This window comes from Cebus imitator, unplaced genomic scaffold (assembly GCF_001604975.1).
Source record: "Cebus imitator isolate Cc_AM_T3 unplaced genomic scaffold, Cebus_imitator-1.0 Scaffold231, whole genome shotgun sequence".
In the NCBI taxonomy this organism is placed as follows: Eukaryota; Metazoa; Chordata; class Mammalia; order Primates; family Cebidae; genus Cebus; species Cebus imitator.
In genome coordinates, this window is record NW_016107546.1 from 2,051,793 (window position 1) to 2,058,287 (window position 6,495).

The 6,495-nt window shown below is 40.5% G+C and overlaps 1 protein-coding gene and 1 pseudogene across 4 annotated transcripts in view; one reads left to right on the top strand and one right to left on the bottom strand.

Annotated features, from left to right (window-relative positions):
* CDK19 (cyclin dependent kinase 19) overlaps window positions 1–6,495 on the bottom strand; it is a 200,354-nt gene that overhangs the window by 151,164 nt on the left and 42,695 nt on the right. The window contains exon 2 of one of the 4 annotated variants that reach the window (XM_017497438.2): window positions 526–587. The exons of the other annotated variants lie outside the window; for them this stretch is intronic. The gene's annotated coding sequence lies outside the window, so the exon portion shown is untranslated. The remainder of the gene's footprint in view (window positions 1–525; window positions 588–6,495) is intronic. 4 annotated transcript variants of the gene reach the window in all.
* The window catches only part of LOC108281751, a 3,886-nt pseudogene continuing 2,144 nt past the window's right edge, over window positions 4,754–6,495 (top strand).

Below are 6,495 nucleotides of genomic sequence, written 5' to 3' on the forward strand. Positions count from 1 at the left end.
AAAAAAGAAAGAAAGAAAAGTAGTTCTCAAGAGACAGGAAACTAGCATATTGGGAACTAACGTTTCTGGCACATGGAACCTATAGTAACTACCTCCCAGTCATGAGTCATGGATTAGACTGCCCCTCTACTGTGAAGCAATTTTTCAGTAAAAGGAGCAGCATATGAATAATGATTTGGACAAGTTCCCAAGAAGAAATTCGAGTGAAGCTAGGTCTGAGAAAATTATACAGTATACATTATACTAATGCTCTGTTTTCTTACTCACTTCTACTATTTCTTACTGGCAAAGAAAGTGAAATTTAGAGTCTTTAACTCTATCTAAATTTTACTATTTTTTATGAATTTTAGTAATACTGAATAAAATTGTACAGGTATTATCTTGGTTTTAAATTTTATGAAAGTGAATCATTTAATGCATCATTATAAGTTACTTAGTGATTACACTTGCAAAAAGCTCTCATCTGTCACATACCCACCCCAGCACACACACACAATGACACCAGAAGGCAATACTCTGCTTTACCTTCTGCTGAAAACTCTGCTACCTCCAACGCTTGAGGTCCATACACGAAGCCCTCCTGGAATCTATGAACACAGCAGAGGCAAAAGGCAGAGAAGTTTATGTAGATTTAAAGTTACGCTGCCCAAAACATAAAATGCCAAATGCCTATCACAAGTCTACATATCTGCCAAGAAAATCAGATTTTAGATTTGACAATGAGCAAATCAGTAACATTCACAGTTCATTACATATAATGCAGCTTATAGTATGAAAAAAAAAAAAAGTTGAGCCTTAACTTATTCTTTTTTTTTTTTTTGAGACGGAATCTCATTATGTCACCCAGGCTGGAGTGGGTTCAAGTGATTCTCCTGCCTCAGCTTCCCAAGTAGCTGGGACTACAAAGCGCGCCACCACACCCAGCTAATTTTTGTATTTTTAGTAGAGATGGGATTTCACCATGTTGGCCAGGATGGTCTCAATCTCTTGACCTCGTGATCCACCCACCTCAGTCTCTCAAAGTGCTGTGATTACAGGTGTGAGCCACTGCACCCGGAACTAATTATATTCTTATCAAAAGAAGCAATTTACACTACTGGAAAAACTAATACAGCAATAAAGTATGAATTTATATACACTGAAAGTAACAATTCAACTTTCTAAATTGTGTGAGAGAGCCAATACATATGCAGTAGTCCCCCCTTATTTATGGGGGATATGTTCCGAGACCCCCAGTAGCTGCCTGAAATCTGGGATAGTACCAGACACCCAATATACACTTTTTAAAAAATCTAATAACTGAAGGTAGTGTCTACAGCATGAATACATCGGATGAAAGGATGATTCATGTCCTCAGAGGGACAGAGCAGGACAGTGCTGGACAGCACAAGATTTCATCATGCTACTCAAGGGTACAATTTAAAACATGAATTCTTTATTTCTGGAATTTTCCATTTAATATTTTCAGACCGCAAGTCAGTAAAACAGCAGAAAGCAAAACTGCAGATAAGGGGACTACCGTATAAAGAATATAAAACAAATTAAAGGCTAGGCACAGTGGGTCACACCTGTAATCCCAGCACTGTGGGAAGCCAAGGCCAGCAACTGCTTGTGCTCAAGAGCCCAAGACCAGCGTGGACAACAGGGCGAAACCCCGTCTCTACTAAAAATACAAAAACTAACTGGACATGGCAGTTCACACCTGTAGTCCCAGCTACTTGGGAGGCTGAGGTGGGAGGATAACCTGAGCCCAGGAGGTTAGGGCTGCAGTGAGTCCTGATCACACCACTACACTTCAGCCTCAGCGACAGAGCAAGACTCTGTCTCAAAAGAAATAAGAAAGAAATTCGGTAGAAAAATTTACTTCACAAAATGGAGTCTGGCAGGCCCTGCAGCTCAAGGTACATTTTCTTCTTAGAACTAGAAATTGTTGGGAATATAAGAGAAAAACAATTAAAAACAGACCTAGAAGAGGACAAGGTAAAAGAAAAAAGGGGAAAGTAGGACTGTAAAGCTATTCTAGTAGCAAGATTTAATTTAATTCTGACAGCAATATTGAAATAAGCAAGGTACTACATATGCTAGGCAGTATGAGAGAAATCTACCTTGTTCCAGTATCATAAAATAAAAACAATCATGAAATATGAAAGGCTTTTCAAAAAACATTCATGTAAAAAAATTAGAATTTAATCAGGTAAAATATTTAGATCTCAGATTTTATTTCATTCTTTTCTGGTGATAGGGATAAAAGACTATAAAATATAGCTCATGTATAAGAAAAATGAATGAGATAAATTTTATCAACTGTTAAATTTAAAAGAGAAGAGCATATTATCTTTATGGAATATTTAGAAATCTTTAAAAATATCACCAAATAATTAGGAAAGAAGGAACAAAGTATTGTCTTAAAACCTGATGACATGTCAAAGAAAAAACAATATTTTAAAACACTGGCCCCAAAGCGAGGTGACTTGCGTTCAAATCCAAGGTAGTTCACTTAATTGCTTTGTGACATCAGGCACTTAATCTCTCAGTATAACCAGAGTTGTTCAAAGAGGACACCTTCACCATCTCTCAGATTTATATTGAATATCAGCGAAACGAGGTTTTTAAAAATGTTATAAATCACAGAATGCTATTTTATGCAAAAATTTAAGCCAGTGCATTCTATTTAAATTAGCAACTAAGCAAAAGTTGTTAACTAAGAACCAAAGAAAACAGCCAGGCAATGGGTCACTCCTGTAATCCCAGCACTTTGGGAGGCCGAGGTGGGTGGATCACCTGAGGTCAGGAGGAGTTCAAGATCAGCCTGGCCAACATGGCAAAAACCCCATCTCTACTAAAAATGCAAAAATCAGTTGGGTGCAGTGGCAGGCACCTGTAATTCCTGCTCAGAAGGCTGAGACAGGAGATCGCTTGAACCTGGGAGGTGGAGGTTACAGTGAGCTGAGGTCACGCCACTGCACTCCAACCTGGGCAACAAGAGTGAAAATAAAAAAAAAAAAAAAAAAAAAAAGAAAGAAAATATTCTTTGCCTAGGCAAAGGAGAATCTGGGGAGCTGTGTGAGGAAGCCCCAAGAGGCAAAGTGAAAGTTTGAGCTGGCCAAAAGAGCCTAGAATAGCTAAATGGCAGCCAGAAGAGCACAGTACCCAAGAGATGATTATATCAAATTACTAATTTACCAATATGCCCAGCCCCAGCTGTATCTTCTCTTAGTTCCCAAAAGAGCCTTCTAGACTGCACCCTCCTCTACAGTGGTGCTTGTGACATTCTACGTTAAGTGCATTTGACATACTATGTTGAAACTAACTGCATATTATGTAACTAATTGCATATAATCCTAAAAACCAGAGATAAATTCCTATCGAATAAAACAATAATAGTAGCTAAGGCTTATATAGAATGTTTGATGTGCTAGGCACAGTTCTAAGAGTTCTACAAACACTAACTCATTTGGTCTTCACAACTCTGACATAGGTACTATTATACTTTAAAGATGAAGAAAAGAGGTACAGAGAATTTAAGAAACTTGCCCAAAAGCATGCAGCCAGAAGTGGCAAAAACCCAGACCACTTCTAGAAACATGTTCTTAATCACCACATCATCCAGCCTATGAAATTAAAATCATACAAACCAGGCATCTAACTATATATAAGAAACCAAAAAATCATACATGTTCTTAAGTAGTCAACCATGCTATATATTCCTCAGCATATGCAACATTTTCTCAGAAAATTCAAATTAAAATGATGGTGTATAAAATAGGTAACAAAGTGAGAAATGTTTGATATGAAACTAAATGAAAAATTAAAACTTTTTCAAAAGAAAAGTCCTTAAAATTTAAAATCAATATATCCAAATAATAAATAATATTGGTATAAGAGTAGCAAGACTGAGTATTTCTGCTTTTTAAACTTGCTGCCATTTGATTACATAACTCAAACATTTTGTAAATTTTAAAATCTCAATACAATAAGATACCACCTCAAACCTTATGATGGATACTATCAAAAAACTAAAAAACTAAAGAAAAAGAAAATAATAAGTGTTGGTGAGGATGTGGAAAAGCTGGAACCCTCGTGTACTGTTGACAGGAGTGTAAAATGGTGCAGATGCTACGGAAAATAGTATGGTGGTTCCTGAAAAAATTAAACACAGAATTACCATAAGATCCAGCAGTTCCACTTCTAGGTACAGTGTCAAAAGAACTAAAAGCAGGGACTTAAGGAGATATTTCTACACCCATGTTTGTAGCACCATTATTCACAGTAGCCAAAATGTGGAAGCGATCCAAGCTTCCCTTAACAGATGAGTGGATAAACAATTGGTAGCATATACATAGAATAGAATATTAGCCCTAAAAGGGGGAAATTCTGACACATGCTACAACAAGCTTTTTTTTTTTTTTTTTTTTTTTTTGAGTCGGAGTTTCGCTCTTGTTGCCCAGGCTGGAGTGCAATGGCGCGATCTTGGCTCACCGCAACCTCCGCCTCCTGGGTTCAGGCAATTCTCCTGCCTCAGCCTCCTGAGTAGCTGGGATTACAGGCACGCGCCACCATGCCCAGCTAATTTTTTGTATTTTTAGTAGAGACGGGGTTTCACCATATTGACCAGGATGATCTCGATCTCTTGACCTCATGATCCACCCGCCTCGGCCTCCCAAAATGCTGGGATTACAGGCGTGAGCCACCGCGCCCGGCTGCTACAACAAGCTTTAAGGCATTATGCTAGGTGAAATTAGCCCTCACAAAAGGGCAAACACTATAGATCCCATGTATATGAAGTGCCTACAGTAGTCAAATTCACAGAGACAGAAAGCAAAATGGTGGTTGCCATGGGCTGGAGGAAGGGAAAAATGGGGATTTACTCTTTAATAGGTGCAGAGTTTCAGATTTGTAAGATAAAAGATCTGTAGATGGATGGTGGTGACGGGAGCACAATACAAATGTACTCAATGCCACTGAACGGTATACCCAAAGATGATTAAGATGGTAAACTTCGGCGCTGTTGGGATGGAACGTGACTAGACTTAGCTGGTCTAGCTGCTGGGGGCCGGAGCGGCACGCTCCGAGATGCCGCGCGCCGAAGCGGGAATCTGGGAGGCTGGCAGCTCTGCAATTAATGCACGTATTTTAAACTCCCGAACCTGCGGACGCTATGCACAGGAAACACCTCCAGGAGATTCCAGACCTGAGTAGCAACGTTGCCACTAGCTTCACGTGGGGATGGGATTCCAGCAAGACTTCTGAACTGCTCTCAGACATGAGGGTTTCCGCCCCGGAGAAAGAGGAGCCCGACAGTGAGAACATCCCCCAGGAACTGCTCTCAAACCTGGGCCTCCCGCAGAGCCCCCCAAGGAAACGGCTGAAGAACAAAGGGAGTGACAAAAGACTTTATGATTATCCGCAGACCTAAGCTAAATCGAGAGAACTTTCCAGGTGTTTCGTGGGACTCCCTTCCGGATGAGCTGCTTTTGGGGATCATTTTCCTCTCTGTGCTTCCCTGGGCTGCTAAAGGTCTTTGGTGTTTGCAAGAGGTGGTATCGCCTAGTGTTTCACGAGTCTCTATGGCAAACCTTAGATCTCACAGGTAAAAATCTGCACCCGGATGTGACCGGTTGGTTGCTGTCTCAAGGGGTGATTGCCTTCCGCTGCCCACGATCATTTATGGACCAACCATTAGCTGAACATTTCAGCCCTTTTCGTGTGCAGCACATGGACCTGTCGAACTCAGTTATTGAAGTGTCCACCCTCCAGGGCATTCTGTCTCAGTGTTCCAGGTTGCAGAATCTAAGCCTGGAAGGCCTGCAGCTGTTGGATCCCGTTGTCAATAATCTCGTACAAAACTCAAATTTAGTTCGATTTAACCTTTGTGGGTGTTCTGGATTCTCTGAATTTGCCCTGCAGACTTTGCTAAGTGGCTGTTCCAGAATGGATGAGCTGAACCTCTCCTGGTGCTTTGATTTCACTGAGAAGCATGTGCACGTGGCTGTTGCGCATGTATCAGAGACCATCACCCAGCTGAATCTTCAGAAATCAGATCTTTCTACTTTAGTTAGAAGATCTCCAATCTTGTCCACCTAGACTTAAGTGATAGTATCATGCTAAAGAATGACTGCTTCCCGGAATTTTTCCAGCTCAACTACCTCCAACACCTGTCTCTCAGTCAGTGCTACGATATAGTACCTGAAACTTTACTTGGAGAAATTCCCACACTAAAAACACTACAAATTTTTGGAATTGTGCCAGATGGTACCCTTCAACTGTTAAAGGAAGCCCTTCCTCATCTACAGGTTAATTGCTCCCATTTCACCACCATTGCCAGGCCAACTATTGACAACCAAAAGAACCAGGATATGGGGCATCAAATGCCAACTGACCCTGCAAAAGCCCAGTTGTCTGTGAAGCATTTATTGCAGGATGGTGTCTCTTCTTTAGAGCAGGGAAAGTAGGCAGGAAGCCCAATTGATGGAGTACTTAGCTAGTTGTTTTTTT